The following is a 17,429-nucleotide window of genomic DNA, read 5'->3' as shown; positions in this document are numbered from 1 at the left end:
GTGCTCTAGGTATGGCATATCCAGACAACTGATTCTTTTGGAATGAACAGCATTCTATGTCTATCCTATTATGCAATGAATGAGATTGTATAGTGTAACTCACGATATTCTGGTAACTCTCTTATGTTGTCTCCTTATGGATTTTCCCTGAAAATAAATAGAATGGAATTCTTTGTAGAATTCTCTGAATGCCTAGAAGAAAGTACATAATAGCATAGCTCTGTGGATCAAACAGTTTACCATAAATTGAAGAGAGGATCCAATTTTTAATCCTTACTATGAATTTGTTCTAGATTTCTCATAGCTCTGTATCCCCGATACCTAGCACAATAACTGTCAAGTATTTTATGTCCAAGAAGTGTGTGTCAATGGGAACGTTGACTTTGTATCCTTTATTCCTTCTTCTTTGGGACAATCTATTGATTTCCTTCAGGGGGATATATTAGAATAATTTTTTTATATAATCCCTCCAAAATTTAAGGATCAGTATGCTGATTTCAGGACCCCAGAAATGTATCTCCTCTACCTTCTGTTCCCTTTCCTTTTAGCCCTCTTCTCTAAATCCTACAGTCCTTTCAGGGCCCAGCTCTTCCTTAAAACGTAGAAGAGTCCCTCAGCTCAATGACACCCTCTTTGCTCTAAGTCCTAGAGGCCATCTGCTTCCTACCTTCCTCAAAGCTTGATGCTCTGCTACCCACCACCATGAGCTCCCTGAGAGTGTCCACTGTGCCTTGCTCCCTTTGGCAATGTCCCAGCACCTGGCTGTACCATCTGGCTATAGTAGGTGGTCAGTGAACGCACCAATGGCTCTTGTCTCTCTCCATGAGTGTTACTGAGTCAAGCAGGCACAGAACAGCCTGGAATTGTGTGACATAACTAGGATAACATTTGAAAGGGGAGGACGGTGTTCCACTTTGCTGAAACAGGAAAGAACAGTGGCATCCTGCTACTTTGTGTGGATTTGTTATGTTTTCTCTTGTGTTGCAGATATTAGTCATTGAAAACATTTTTGTCTGAAAGAAAACATTTTTAGATAAATTAGTAAATTTGTCTGAAAGACGAATTCTAAAATCTTATCATAAAGAAAATGTGTTTAGGTAATTGTCTCCATTCCCTAACCCTGAAAATCCTGATTAAATGATTTTTCTGTGAAAAGAAGAAATACTAAACTCGGAGACTGTAGAGCCCAGAACCTGGAAAGACTACTCATTTTATTTGCCAATATCCTTAATATCTATGTATCCTAAAGGGCAGAATTCTTGATTTTTAAGTCAGGAGCTTTGTCTTTTATTCGTGGTTCTTCCTCTCTCAGCAATGTTCACTGTACCCTCAGGGGACAGATATTTAACCTTTCTGACCTTCAGTGTCTATGCCTATTAAACGGGTTTGCTAATCATTCAGGAAGATGTTATGAAAATAGTTTGGAGAGAGGCAGCAAAGAGTTTTACCTTCGTAAGAGAAGATATGGGAGTATAATGGAGGTTGCTGGTCCACATGAAATTTAATATGAAGTTGGCTATGAACTACCTACGTAACCTTGGGCAACACGCTTAAGCCCCTGGGCCTTAAGGTCCTTGTCCGTAAAAGAGATGATGAGACTAGATGATTTGTATGGCTGCTGCAACTTGACAATGCTGTAGTCCAGTCCAGCATGCTATCTATGCCTGGCACCATCATGATACATCAGTTTTTATAAATGCCCTAAATTAGAGTAGTGACGGAGGATGGGACTCTGATGTCAGCAAACCAGAGAGGGGTCTGGATTTCAAATGTGAATTATATTGGGGTCTCTCTAACTTAAACCTCTGGATTTTCAAGACTGAATAGAAATGAGGACTTCTAGAAAAACATTAGGGGAATTCACTGGCGTTTTCATTAGAGATGGGGAGAGAGGAGCCAGGTTTTAATCTTTTTAGCTAAAACTAAATATGATGCATTACTTAATCAACTCTCATTACTAACATCTGATAAATAAAGTACATACAGAACTAGGATACTCAAGATTAGAAATCTTGGATGATCACAGAAATTCTTCAAAGATATCATGAAGCCTAACTTTGGGAGATGTGACGGAACATATCTGTAAACTACCAAAAACATCAGTGGCTGCCAGCCCCCCATGAGGTAGTAGAAAGTGGGGGGCGGGAGGGTGAAAGGCAGTATGCAGGGAGTCTGAGGGGCTCCAGCAAAGACCAGAAATTCCGAGAGCTGAGGATCCAAAGCCATTATTAAAACGTGTGTAGAAGAACAGACTGTTGCCTCTGTGCTTTTATTTTCTACCACATGAGGTCATGTGCGTGGTTTTAAGGTCCTCCCTAGATGTACAGGGAAAAAACATTTAGGCAGTTGGAACCAGACGGTCCTGGATCAGAAGCCTGGCTCCATCATGTAATCCTGGACTAGGTTCTTAAACCTTCAGATCCCTAGTTTCCCTCACTCATAAAGTAGGGATACTATTCTCCGCCACAATAGGTTGGTGTGAGAACTAAACAAGCGCCAACTGTGTACATTTTGCATTTAGCAGACACTTGACAAATATTAGGAAACAATCAATGTCCCTTTTGTGAAATCACATTTCCTATTCTTTCTCTTTTAGGGGCAGCTAACCCTTTGACTGACATGTCATTCTTTTTAACTGGATTCAAACATCCACCTGTTGCAGAAGTAGCAGCCTAAAACAGAGCACACCTAAAATTATCTCGGGCTTTGACAAAACCACAACTGTCTCTGGGTGTGTGAGGAACAGAGGAGAGGGTCGGGTGTCTCGCCTGAGACCTCTCTGTCTTGTCCAGATCTTATCCCAGTACTGCTCAGTCTCCTTAGTCCGTTCCTCACTGTCCCCCTCACTCTCTTCCCTACAAGTGGCTCTGTTCTTCCTTTCTCTGCTGCTTTGATGTGGCCTGAGGGCCAACTCATTCTGTCCCTTAAATATGTACCCCATACTTGTGGACACTTGTCTTAAAAGCCCTGCAACTCGGCTGCCTACCCGCAAGAGCTCCTCTGTGGATCACGCCTCCACAGTCACTGGCTCCTACTTCCCTTGTTCGAAGCACTGACTCTTATCCTGTTTGTCATCCTCTCCATCTCCTCCCTACACATCAACCTGGTCTTCCTGGCTTAGCAGAAGTTTCCTTAGATGACACTGTATTTCCTACCCCATACTCTCTCCTTAGAAACTCTTGAGGGGAGCTACCCTGTCTCCCCTGCCCTTTTCAATTTTTACTTTTTGAACTCCCCAGGGATATTTCCTCAGCTTCTTGCCCTTTGATACTCAAATGCTTCCCTGCTAGCCATTTTCCTCAGTGCTTTCTCATCCTTACCCACGGGCCATCAGATACCTGGACCACCCAGTTCCTGGAGTTCTGTCTTCTACTGTCTCCTACTGCGGTCCCACAGGATGGTGGACTCCTTCAAAGAGGGGTCTGCAGCTTTTATTGCTTCATCTCTAAATCCTGGCCCAAAGTCAGTGAACCAGAGGTGTTGGCTAAAGGAAAGCTACAGTATCATAGTAAACACAGGTGCCATCAGATGATCTTCCATCTGAGCAGTGACCTGGCATTCTCCCAGGCACATCTTGCTCACCTGTGTCCTCGCTGCTCTGGATTCCATGCTGTCTTCTTTCAGACAGAACCCCAGAGCAGGGTAGGTAAAGCTCTCCACCTTTGGGTTGCACCATCCCCGCCTCCCTTGATACAGGAGTACATAGAATGGCTGATAGAAAGCTCATGAAGCTGAACTGATCTGACCTATGGGTTCATGCTGGTCAGGAAGAGCCATGACATCCAGGCAAGGAAGCTTCAAGTCGATTATTAGGCAAAACACAAAACTGATTTAAGATATTTGAACAGGGAAGGTGGCTCTTAGAGCACTGATAGCACGGAAGTCGGGTGCAAGAAGATGACTTTGGTACTAGCAGGGCCAAGAGGCTGGCATCAGGGAGGCCAGATTACAGGCTCCTGCTGGTGGTGAAAAGACCCAGAATGATAGTTAAGAATGGGAGAAAAAAAAAAAAAAAAAAAAAGAGAGAATGGCTACAAGAGAGAATTCAGAGGAAACATTTGACAGGATTTGGTTAATAACAAGACAACAGAAAAATGAGAAGAGTTAACATGTATATAGCCTGTCAGGGCAGCTCTGGCACTTTATATAAATTAACCTATTTAAACCTCCTAATTATCTCCATTTTGCAGACAACGAAACTGAAGCATAGGACCAAACTTCTAACCAGGCTGTGGGTCCAAGGTATGAAAATAATTAATAATTAAAATACTACTAATAATATAGTGCATAATAGATAAAAGAAAGATGGTTTGGTGAAGGGTTAGGAGTTCCATTTCTGAATCTGAGATGACAGCCAAACGAAAATATCCAGTGGTCACGTGGAGTGGGGAGCCTTTCACTTTTGCCTGGTTCTGCCTTAAAATACACCCAGATCCACCATCCTGGAGAAACCCACTGCTGTTTTCAAATGACATTCTGCTTTTTTTCCCCTTTCCTATTGGCAGGGCCAGTTGCATGGGTTGCACAGAAGGGTCTTGTGCTTGGTAGAATGCTCTGCTGTGGCCATCGTAATAACTTTTGAGCAAGGTGCCTACATTTTCATTTGGACTGGGCCTGCAAATTTTGTAGAGGGCCTGCCTTTCTGCTGGAGCATCTGGGATGGACATTTCAGATGTGGGCATTCACTTCACAGTTCAGGCCTCCTTCTGAGCAGTGACCTAGCATCTTCAAGGGATGTCTGCTCCTTTCACTGCTTCTGTGAAACTGTTCTTTCCCACATCGTCATTGATGCAGTCAGTGCCAGTTTTTTCTTAGTTGTTAGGCTCTGCACTTCTTACACTGGTTTTTCATGTTTCCTCGAAATTCTCTCCTGTCTTAGAAGTCATGACCCATGACTTCTGCCACTTCTTGATTTGATGTTCTTTTGTTTTCCACTGCCAGCTTTTCCTATGGGTCCTGCCCCATACCTGGAGGTATCTTCTACGACTCAACAATCAGCAGCTGAACTGCTCTTCTGCAACTTCACTTACTCCCATTTAACCTATCAGAACGCCCCTTGTGGTATGCATATAAAAATGGATTTCTATCATCCCTGTAGTAGTCACTGCCTGGACCCTAACCACAAACCCGACCTGATTCACTCTCCTTTTCTGTACCCGTTCTGAATTTTTCCGCCTGTTGACTTCGTAACTCCTCAAATTTATGGCCTCTTCTTACTCTGTTGGTCTTCACCTTTGACTTCTCTACTCAACCACCAGTCTGTCGTAGGGTGTTCCCCCATTCCAACTGTTTTAGGCCACACTGGGAAATTCTTGGCTTATTCAAGCCCTGTGCCCTGGCCTTTCATCTTGACAGGGTGCTAGAAGCCGATGCTCCTACCAAGTCTGTCTCAGCTCTGTTGGTGTCCTCTCCCCTCCCTCTGCGCATCTGACCCCGAAGCTGAACCAGCCTGACATTGAACTTTGCATCTCAGAGCCACCCCACCTATCCTGCTCCTGCCCATGTGTTTGCCCAATAACCAACTTTCTTGAGAGCCCATTCCTTCTCGGCAGTGCTACTATACTTCCCTAGTCCATTCTCTATCTTGGTTTCCCAAAGATTATTTCCTATTTTCTGTCTTCTCAGATCTCCAGCACTTTCTTCCCATGCTCATTGTCATGATGCCCTTACTTTTTATTTCACAGAGAAAATAGAAGAAATCAAGGGAGAAATTCCATACACTTGCATGCATGCTTACCCTTTTTGAACTGCTTTCTTCACTGTCTCCAGGACCCCACTCTCTTGCTTCTTTCTTCCCTCACGGCCACTCCTATTCACTCTCCTTGTTGGTCGTTTTTCCTCTTCCCAACCTCTAGGTTGGTGTGCGTCAAGGTGTTCAGGCTGCTATAACAAAAATACCATAGATTGGGTGGCTTAAGCAACAAATATTTATTTCTCATAGTTCTAGAGGCTGGGAAGTGCAAGATCAGGGTGCCACCATGGTTGGGTTCTTGGTGAAGACCCTCCTCCTGGTTTATAGACAGTCATTTTTTGGTTGTCTCCTCACATGGCAGAGAGCAGAGAGAGAAGCATTTTTCTTTCTCATTTCTCTTCTCATAACAGTACTAATCCCTTCATGAGGGCTTAATCCCTTATGATTTAATTACCTCCCAGAGACCCCATCTCCAAACACCATCACATTGGGGATTAGCGTTACAATGTATCAACTGGGGGAGGACACAAACAGGGAGTCCATAATTATGTTCTGAGGATTAATCCTTACACCTCCTTTCCCTGCTCTTCACTCTCACACTCTGAGTAACCTCATCTAGTGCCATGAATTTAAATATCATTTGCATACTGATCCTCCAAGATTTACACCTTCATTCAGATATCCTTTTTGAATTCCAGACATATATATATCTCCAACTGCCTTCGTGATGTTTGATGCATGCACAGATGTCTAATAGGCATCTCAAATTTAACACATCCAAAACTGAACTCTTCATTTTCCTCCCCAAACCTACTTCTCCCACAGTTTTTTCCACCTTAGTAAATAAAATCTGCATTTGTCTCGTTGCTTAGTCCAAAATCTAGCAACCCAGCATGGCTCCGTTGTGTTATTCATGCCCTATAGGCACTCCATCAGTAAATCCTGCCAGCCCTACAGTCACTCTCCAACCACTAGAGCAGCCATCATCATCTGTCACCTGGTTTCTTGCAATAGCCTCCTAACTCGTCTTCCTGCTTCTAGCCTCGCCCCTCTGCCTTCTCCACACAGCAGTCAATGTGATGCTTTTTAAAACTGAAGTTAGATCATACCATTCCTGTTCAGCGTCAAGACCCTCCAGTGTCATCCCGTTTCTCTCAGAGTGAAATCTAAGTCCCTTCCACGGTTCACAAGCCTTACATAGGCTTGCCCTACTTCAGCACTGTGCTGATTCTTCTCATCTCTCTCCCTCTTGCTTCTTCTGCTGCAACCACACTGACCTCCTTGCCGTTCCTCAAACCCACCAAGCACGTTCACGCCTCTGAGCCTTTGCACTTGCTGTTCCCTCTGGATGAAATGCTCTTCACCCACACGTCGGCATGGCTGTCTGCCTCACTTCCTTCAGGTCTCACTCAAAAGACATCAGAGGTACCTTCTCTGACTACGCTGCATGAATTGCATCCACTCCAGTCTCTCTCTATCCATCTTACTTCACTTTATCATTCTTTCTTAGAAACTTACCATCATCTGACACATTATAGGTTTATTTGTTTATTTGTTTTGTATCGGTCTCCACCCTACCTGCCAGAATGTAATCTACAGAAGAGCTTTGTTTTGTATGCTCCTGTATCATTAAAATAGTCACGTGGCACAGAGTGGGTACTGAATAAATATTTGCTGAATGAATAAACGAACTTTCCTCCTATTACCAGGCTTACAGCTAGTCAGTCCTTGTCTGGGTTCATTAATTAAGTTTACTTATTAAGAATAACTGTCTATAATATATATGTTAGGGCAAGCCTCCTAAATTTAGGTATTTTATATCCAACCAATATTCTGCTAGGGGACTTCAGCTGGGATTGTTCACAAAGGTGTCACTTAAGGATAATTTGATTCATGCACCATAGATTAAATTATATCTAAAATGACTATGACTATAAAGTCAGGATATTCAACTGATTGGAATTATCTCTTACACTGGAGTGTGTGTGTAACAAACGTAAGTTTTGTTTAAAATATTTGTCTTTCCTCACATGAAGAGTGGGAAGCAGTTTGGAAACCAGAAATGTCCAGATTCACGTCTCAATCCAACACACTTCTTTCCTACCATCTTATTACTGCAGGTTCTTGCATGCCTGATGAGCGTCAGCCATGGGGAGCACAGTGCCTCAGAGTAGGGGCAATGGAGCTCGGCTATGTTGGCTCAAATCTAAGCTCTGCCGCCCGTTAGCTCTGTGTCCTTGGATGGGTTACTTAACCTCTCTGAGTTTCTTTTTCTAGGTTAAGACTCTGCCTCTGGGGTTGCCCTGCGGATTTAATGAGTTAATTCATGTAAAGCACTTAGAGGACTGGTGCAAAGAAAGTGCATGTTAGCTATGATTGTTACTAATATTCCTCCTGATGAAACAGCTGTCACTTCTTAGAGTTTTACTGTCCTTGTTCCTGGGCACCTGGCCCAGGATTTACTCCACAGTACTCTGTGTCCAACTGGTACAGCCACCACACCCTTGGAGCCCTTGCTGCTAGTGTTATACGCTCAGTCTTTTTCCTTCCTTTCCTCTTTCCTCCCTTCCTTCCTTCCTCCCTCCGTCCTCTCCCCTCCCCTCTTCTCCCCTCCCCTCCCTTTCCTTTCCTTTCTCCTTCTCATAAATTCTGCCTTTCCTTACTTTCTCCTCTACTTCCTCTCTCATGCACTGCCCGGTCCGTTCTGCATTAGCTCTCTCTTTCCTCTCCTCCATTCTTCCACTGTTTCTCTCTGCTCTCATTCACAGAGTAAGAGTTCTAGAAGGAAAGGACCCGTCATGTCACCAGGAAGAGTCCCCAAAAGCAAATCTTTCAGAGCACTCACTTCCTGGGTAGAATTTTGCTCTTTCCGGCAGCACCTGCTTTAGAGATCAGAGGGACTGTTTGCTGCTCAGGTTAATCAGAAATGCCATCTCAGCACTTCTAACCCATGAGTGGGTTACGCCAGCAGCACCCAGTGCTTTACAAAACACTGACTTGTCTTATCAACAATCACGGGCTAACCGTAAAATCGACCATAACCAATTGTCTTGCTTGCTGCTCCTAGGAGACATCAATGAAATAATGTGGTTGTTTTGGTGCCTAATAAAGTTCAATTCCAGTGATGGTGAGAATGTAGGAAGGAATGAAAGACATGTTCAGTGGAAACATGTTTTTTTTTTCCTTTCTCCTATTAGATTAGGAACTCCGTGAGTGAAGGGACTGTGCCTGCTGTATTTTCAGTGTATATGATTAGTGGCCAGCTTAGTGCCTTACTCAGAATATGCGTTCAGTAAATAAACATTCCCTGAATTTTTACTTCTCAAGAATTAGACAAATGTGGTAAAAAAATTCTGAGTACACAAAGACGACAAGAAGAAAACCATGAATAAGGACAGTGCTTCATGGGGTTGTCATGCAGGTAGGTTAGTAAAACAAAAACGTCTAAGCACTAATTGTCACACCACTGAAAACATTATCACAATTCTCTACAGTTCTATGAATTTTTACAGCACTCTTTTGGCAATTACTACTAAAACTTATAGTGATATGGAAATATATCTTATTTCTATTACTTATTATTTATTACTCTACTACTTGGGGAACTAGTTTCTACTGTTGTACCATACACATCATGTACCTTCAGTACCCGTTTGCTGAGTAAATGAATGAATGATTAAATGGATGAAGTTATACTTCCATTCATTCAGAATGTTTGAAAAGGTTTCACATAATTGGATGGTCTTACTAGGCAAAAGTTACTACCTATATAATCTATACGGATTGATATTAGAACATAACATTAAAAGGTCAAAATTATATTAAACATAATGTTATCTTTTATGACTAAAAAGGCACTTCAAGATCTTTAAGTTACAAAATTAAAAGAAACAAACTAGGCACCCCGAAACATAACTTAATCTTTTCTTGGTCTACCAGTATTTTACCAAGCCTTTAAAGTAAATCTGCTCTTTCAAGTTGTTTAGTTGTATGGATTCTGAATAAAAAGCAATTTTTATATTCTGGTTGGAAAGGTTTAAAGAGACTAAATTACCTGAGAAAGACAACATAACCCTAAAACAAAGTGATAAAAATTATTGTACTTTAATTTTTCTTTAATACATTTGTATCTCATCATATTACATTTCTAGACCAAAATGGTTTGTATATCTCTCTTGCCTGAGCAGGAGGAAATCATTATAATGAAGAGAGTTATTGAAAATGGTCCATGTTGTGTAATTCCCAGGATAAATGGGCTGAGTAGCAAATATTTCTGTTGTGAACCGTTTTATACTGAAATGTGCATTATTAAACCCATTTGTTGAACACATTGAAAGATCGAATATCTTCCTAACCTGACACTGGAGAATGTTTATTTGCTATTCCTCTCCTTCCTCTGCTCAGATATTGTTAGATATTGTTTCTGGGTTTTCTGGAATCCATCCATATTAGAGGGAAAAAATCACAGATGAAGAAACCAGAAAAACAGAATTTATAATTTATAAACATATTTTAAGCAAGATCATAAGAAATTTAAAATAGTATACATAATAGAAACAGCATGTGGGAAAGCATGTAGAACAATGGTGGGTGGTGGGTGACTATTTTTTACACTATCATAAAGATCCTACATGCCTGAAGAACACAAAAAAACAGCAGTCATCGGGCTATAAGACTTTGAATGCAGCAAAAGAATGCTAGTGATCAGGATGGTTTGGGGGTGATGTTATTGCCCCTTTGATTTTACAAGTATGTTAGTTGACGTATACTGTGTATTTAAGTAATATACCTTTAACTATTACCCTTTAAAACACAATCAATTGTTTTTATTTCATTTAGAGCAATTATATGTGGGTCCAATTCCATGTTCCAATTACTTCCGAAAAAAGCCTCTGTTGAAAAATCAATGGAACCCCCAAAGACTTAGGGTTGGAGTTCATAGCAGCCAGAGTGGAGGGAGCAGAAAGCAGTCTTCCACTCTGATGATCCTTTTCTTTCTACTTTAGTAACATCACTTATATAGAGTTGAATTGGAAGTAGGACATCTAGGTGTAGATTCATTTATTTACTCATTGAATCAATCCATATCTATTAAGTGCCTACCGTGTGCCAGCTCGGTACTAAGTACAAGGATGTCAGAAGTTGTTAATGTGGCATTGGAGAGATCTTAAGGTCAAAAATCTAGAATTGTAAGTCAGATAAATGGTAGTAAAAAAGTGTCTTTGAAGCAGATGGGAATTGAGGGAAGTTAAGTGGAGAGACAAGTGATGTTGAGGAGGTGTGGAAGGGATATGTGTTATATTTGATTCTTCAGGAAGTCTTTGCCATGAAAGATACAGGTTTTGAGGTACATAGGTGAGAATTATGTGCATAGAATTGTTGGGGGAATATTCCCAGCAATGAGTCAGGGGATTTTTGTTGGCATTCCTGGCACTGTGGAAGCAAGCATGAGTGTGTTATGCAAGAGAACTCCCAGGTTTTCTCCAGCAATGTTCTTGGGCACAAACAGAAAAATTGGACAGTGTGCCTGGTGTGGGTTTGCCCACTCACAGGGTGGGTCACAAGAACATGACGGGAGCCTTGTTGTTAGGGAAGGCAATAATAGGGGCTGAGTAGAGGGTTCCTGGGTGGGTCAAACTGTGAAGGATTTAGTGTTCATTGAACTTGGTGAGCAGAAAGCAAGGAGGGGCATTGGAAGGGGCAGGGGTGCAGCGGTAGATATGGGGTTGTCTATGAAAAACAAACATTCCAAGTTACCTCTAGTGGTTAAATTCAGGGAGTGATCTTACTGGTGCATGGCTGAAGTAGGGTGCAGTTGGAAGACTGCAGTGAATAAACAAGATCATGGGACTCTATAGTTGAGGAGACTGATGGAGCTCTAGCATGAATTCTGAAGATGCCAGAAGTGATGATGAGGTCTTAGGATGTGGAGGAAAATCATTAGCCAGGTGCTGTGTTCATCTAGGAAGGTGGAAGTGGGTCTCACAGGAATTCAGTAAACAATATCTGTGGTGCCTTTAAGATGGTGGAAGAGAGAACTGATGTCAATTTTAAATGAGGAGGAAAAAGAAGTGGACAGTTGAGTAGTCCAGAAGTTCAAAGTCTGGGCTTGTAATTTACTGGAGGAAAAAACCCCAAGGGGGCCAGAACTTGTTTTGAAGACACCCATATACTATATATAATCAGACAACCACATTTTTTCTAGATTCATTCAAATAAATGCTAATTTGTTGTTGTTGATTTGTTTATTCATCACTGTAGATACTGTCTCTGGTAAGAAAAAGATGTTATTTTGTATTTTTTCCTTGAGTTCTTTCTGACACTGCTTTTGTAATATTTCTTCAGAGGCTCCCAGCTTTAAAAATGTCAAATAGTGGGAGGATACACTTTCCCAAATACCAGATACCCTAGGCTTTTTACATACATCAAGAATGAGATCCAGTTGGTGGAACCACTAAACTAAAGAGCACGTTATTTTTTCAAAGTAATCCTCTGTATCTAAAAGAAAGACACTGTATTGTTCCTATTTTTTTTCCTCCCTAAATGCCATAATGTATTTAATCTTCCTCACATAATCATAGTCTTGGACTAGTTTTTGAAACCACCATTATATTAAGTATGTAAAATACAACTGATGTGATTATTGAAATGTGTACCTTTTGCATTAGAACAGAGAACACGAAGTTTCCTGACATATGAATAGTGGTCTGATAACTTTACAGTCACGCTAGTATATCTGTAGATATTCTGATTATTGCAAAGCCAATTTTTTGCATGGATGCTTCCCTAATTTATTGACAAAGCATAGCAAATGCTATTTAAATCATAAGAAAATCCGAGGAAATTCTTTAGTAGGGGCAGTATATGGTTGACGTTGACCAACACCTGTCCTTTACAGTTAAGTGCTAAAAGGCAGGTGTTCTTACATTTATTGTGCTTCTGTTGGGCTTTTCATCACTACTGTAACACTTATCTGAAAATGTTGATAAGTCAAAAGATTTCATAGCGACCATTACTGTTTGTGCCTTATCACTCAGAGCAAACAAACCCTACTCATTCATTGGGATGAATGTATTACTTTTCAATCCTTACTTAAGTAAATCAAGTCCATGGAATTCCAAAGTAAGATAGTACCACCTTCCTACTTTCCTTCCTGCAGTGTTAATTCTCTTTTGGAAGACGGTCATCTTGCCTGCTGGATCCTTCTCTTAGTCTGGTTCTGTTTGATATGACATCAAAGGGCTTTCATCTTCTGTATCAATTAGGCTGGCTGTCTTGTCTCAATGAGATTAAGTAGCCTCTGGAGACCAGTGACACCACAGCTGCAGTAGATGAGCTGATGATTAACATGCAATTTGGTTGTCCTAATTCTTTCTAAATGATAGTTTGTCTAGTCTGATGTCTTTCTTTATGATTGTGTCTGTGGCTCATTTGTTCAGGGCGACCATGCAGCACACACCAGACCTGATAATCAGTGATGTGAGTTTCTGAAAAGGCTGGTGAGACACATCAATTCTCTCCTAAGCTTAACATATTTCTCATACTAAGGAAAGGTCCAGAATTTTTGTTTGTTTCTTTCTTTGATCTTTTTGTTACAATATGAAGCACCAGAATATTTAACTCCAAACAAATTCTAAGTCCTATACCCAGAATTTACCCCAAAGTTGCTTAAAGGAAGCGTTATCAAAAGGATTTGCTAAGCCCCAGGCAAAGCGACGTAAGCCTGGTGTGAGTTCTGCTACATGTAGACTTCTGTATCTGGAGGTTTATAGTCTGACTGTTCCACAGTCCTATTTAGCCATTTCTTTTGAGATAAGACTTGACTTCTTTCACTGAAGAAAGTGAAGCACTGGTTTTAAAGGAGTAAACAAGACACTGGTAGGTACTAACAACATTCTCTCTCAGTATATTCATTCTCACTTCACTTTCAGAGATTTCCTAGCCAGCTGCTTCTTCAAGAAAAAAGACGTCATCAGGCAGAAACTCACTGAGTTTGTCTTCCTCACCATCTTCAGGCTTCTCTAGGCTTACACTGATTCTTTCCTTCTTCCTTTTTATCCCAGAAGAAAAACTGCTACCTCTTTCTAAGGCTCATTTTTCAATCTGTGCCCCAAAGACCTGGCTTCCTCAGTATCCCCCCTCCTCTCATGTCTTGACCCCTCCTTTCTCTTATGGGTACACATGTGCTCAAGGCTCCACCAGACGTTAGAGAAATAAAAAAACAGCGACAAAAACAACCACTCTTTCTTTAGCTCAACTTCCTTTTTTTTCTGGGCTGATGCCTTAACATTTCACCTTTTCTTTATCATCAAATTCTTAAGAAAGACTACATGACTTATTCTATTCACTGGATCCTATTCTCTTTTTAACCCACTATTATCTGATTTCTGCCCCCACCCTGCTGCTCTCGCGAATCAAGGAACACTGTTCAATTCTCCTCTGACTCGCCTCTCTTTTCCATTTGCCACTGATGATTAGCCTCTCCGACAGGAAAGCATCTTCTCTTCTGAGTTCTGTCTCATTTCCTCTCTCGGTCCCCCTCATATATCCTTCTAAATGTTCTGCCTCTTGTTTTCTGTCCCTCCGTTCATCCTTTAGAAGACGGGGTTCCCTGAGGTTTCTTTCTCATCCTTCTCTCCTCCCCTGCTCCTCTTCCTCCTCAGCCCTAGGCAATCTCATGCACTGGACTGACATTTCCGACAGCCACAAACCTGCATCTCCAACTACTCATAGGAATTCTCCTTGAGGTACCTCAAAATTCAACACACAGGAAAGAATTGACATGCCCCGCCTCTCCTCCATGGATCGCTCACACATATTTCTTTTCCATTCTCCCTAGCTCAGTCAGGACCTCAACATCCTCTCAGATGCCCTGGAGGGAACTGTGACCCTCTATCTTATCTCCTCACTTCCTCTCAGTTCTACCTCCTGAGAAACCTTCTGTGCCCCTTCATTCTTCATTCCATTGCTTCAGTCTAGATTAGAGCTCATCACCTCACACCTGGAAGGCTGCATCTAGGCTTTTCCTTTGTCATATTTCTATAGCTACATCTGATCCTGTCACTACCAGGATTAAAGACTTCCTTCAATTTCCAGCTGCCTAGAGAATGTATTTTAGTCCAGACTCCTTAGTGTGGCACGTGATCCCCTTCAGAATACGATCAAGTCTAGTTTTCTAATTACCCTCTGGTCGCCCACCCCCATATGCCTTTCCACACCCCAGAATGTTCCCTATCTGTGCCTTCATAGCCAGGATCGAGGTAATCCTTTTCCCTGAAGTGCTCCTGCTGGCCTGTCTTCCCTGCCAGACTACCAGCTCCTCCAAAGCTATGTTCACTTCTCCCCCATGGCAAGGATGCTCTCCAAGTTCCGACTCTGTCTTCGAGATGAAACAGAAAGGCTTAGCTGCCTACCTCAGGAAGCATTAGTAGTCCTCTGTCGCCACTCCTACAATTTTCTATTCATGCTCTCTATTACAGCACTTATTATATTGATGCTATATGTTTACTTTTCCATTTCCTCCCACTGGACTGAGTATCTCAAGAGCAGGGAACCTCGCCTCATTCATTGTCATTGCCACCCAAGTACTTAGCACAGTGCCCAGAACACTGTAGGTACCAAATAAACATTTGTTAAATAAACTGCCACCCCCCTAAGCCTTTATTATTTGTATTTGAGTTATTTTTAGATGCCAAATGGTGCTTTTGTTTTGAACAGCTATATAGGATATACTTTATTAAGTGCTTATTAATTTACTATGAACATTTCACCAACAATGATCACCACCTGCACAGAAAACTGAAAAATCTCATTTGTTAGAGAAGGATCATACTAAGTTAGTAGAAAACAATCCTGATTTGTGGGAAACTGAGCCTGAGAGAGTGCTGAATGAAAAGGAAAGGAGTGAACACATAAAGTGATATACAATGCTTGCTCATGGCACTGGAATGCCAATCAATGTGTAACATCCCACACCCTGGAGGGTTTTTTTTTTTCTTCTTTTTCCTTCCCCCCCCCCATCTATTGGAAAAGAGAAACTCAAAAAGAAGGTAACTGAAGTTACTTAAATTTATGCTAAAAACCAAGATTAAAAACTACACTGAAAATCCCCTTGGTCCCAAGAACCATAGTGTTTCTATAGACTGTCTTTCTACTGGTGTTTTCCTCATAATCACCAAATTATGGGACAGAAGAAAATGTGATTATATTTAAAATCAGCTGAGGTGGGCAAGCTGGGGAAAAGTTATGGGGGAAGCGAAGATCAGAAGAATCAGCTCTTTTCTCTTCCCTGGGTTCCTCTACTCTTGTAGATTTGCACAGATAATGCACATTCCCTGTATAAAAATCAGTCAACAGGGACAAGCTCCCCGGTCTATAAATTGGAATACTGATCTAAGTGAGTCTGGTTTCAGAGTTCCTATTTTCTATGAGCTAACAAAGTGTGAGTTATTTTGTGAACTCTTCATTACCTGTATAGTTCAGGTACTTTAAATCATTAGTAATTATATTGAATAACTCCACATTTTCTTTTAGCATGGTGAATCCTCTCAAAATAAGGCTGTTTCGGGAGATCAGCTCGGTGCTTTGTGACCACCTAGAGGGGTGGGATAGGGAGGGTGGGAGGCAGACGCAAGAGGGAGGAGATATGGGAACATATGTGTATGTATAGCTGATTCACTTTGTTATAAAGCAGAAACTAACACACCATTGTAAAACAATTATATTCCAATAAAGATGTTAAAAAATAAATAAATAAATAAATAAAATAAGGCTGTTTCAGTCAACCCAATATAGCTACTATCACTGTATTTTTCCCTTTTATTTTTTCTTTCTTTCTTTTTTCCCCCTTGAGTCATGTTGTGCTGTGTTGTGTTATGGGTATTTCCCAATATTACCAACCCAGGTACATCCATTTTCACTTAGCCCATATCCTGCTTCCTACACTCTTCTAAGCTTTATTTATGAATCACTCAAAATTTTACATACTCCAGAAATTACATATTTACTTTTCAGAATATAGCAACCACTCTTTTCCCCCCCTTACTTGAAATATTTTTAACATCCCTCCTAAATGAACTCATCATTGCTCATCCTAGTTTGCATAATTATAGTTGGCTCTTATGATGAGCCAGGGAAAAAGAAAGGGAAAAAAGTAATTATTAAGACTTTTTCCCCTTTCTTTTTCCCTTGCTCATCTTTTTTATTCTTCGCAGAGGCTGGGGATCTGGGGGGAGTTCTCTCTCTCTCCCTGGGAGAAAGGCATTTGACTGTGAGGGCCATCACAGCTCATTAATTATCTATTGGGCATTGGCTCATTTGAAAACTGTTAGGCAGATTGGGATTGGAGGTTGGAAGAATCAGGGTGGAAAGCAATCTGTCCGCATTAGAAAAGAATCGAGGGGCTTCCCTAGTGGCACAGTGGTTAAGAATCCACCTGCCAATGCAGGGGACACAGGTTCGAGCCCTGGTCTGGGAAGATCCCACGTGCCACAGAGCAAGTAAACCCGTGCGCCACAACTACTGAGCCTGTACTCTAGAGCCCGTGAGCCACAACTCCTGAGCCCACATGCTACAACTACTGAGCCCGTGTGCCTAGAGCCCATGCTCCACAACAAGAGAAGCCACTGCAACAAGAAGCCTGTGCACTGCAACGAAGAGTAGCCCCCGCTTGCCACAACTAGAGAAAGCCCGCATGCAGCAATGAAGTTCCAATGTAGCTAAAAGTTAAAATAAATAA

Source organism: Mesoplodon bidens (assembly GCF_964165515.1).
Source record: "Mesoplodon bidens genome assembly, chromosome: 9".
NCBI lineage: Eukaryota > Metazoa > Chordata > Mammalia > Artiodactyla > Ziphiidae > Mesoplodon > Mesoplodon bidens.
This window is presented reverse-complemented; position numbering follows the sequence as displayed.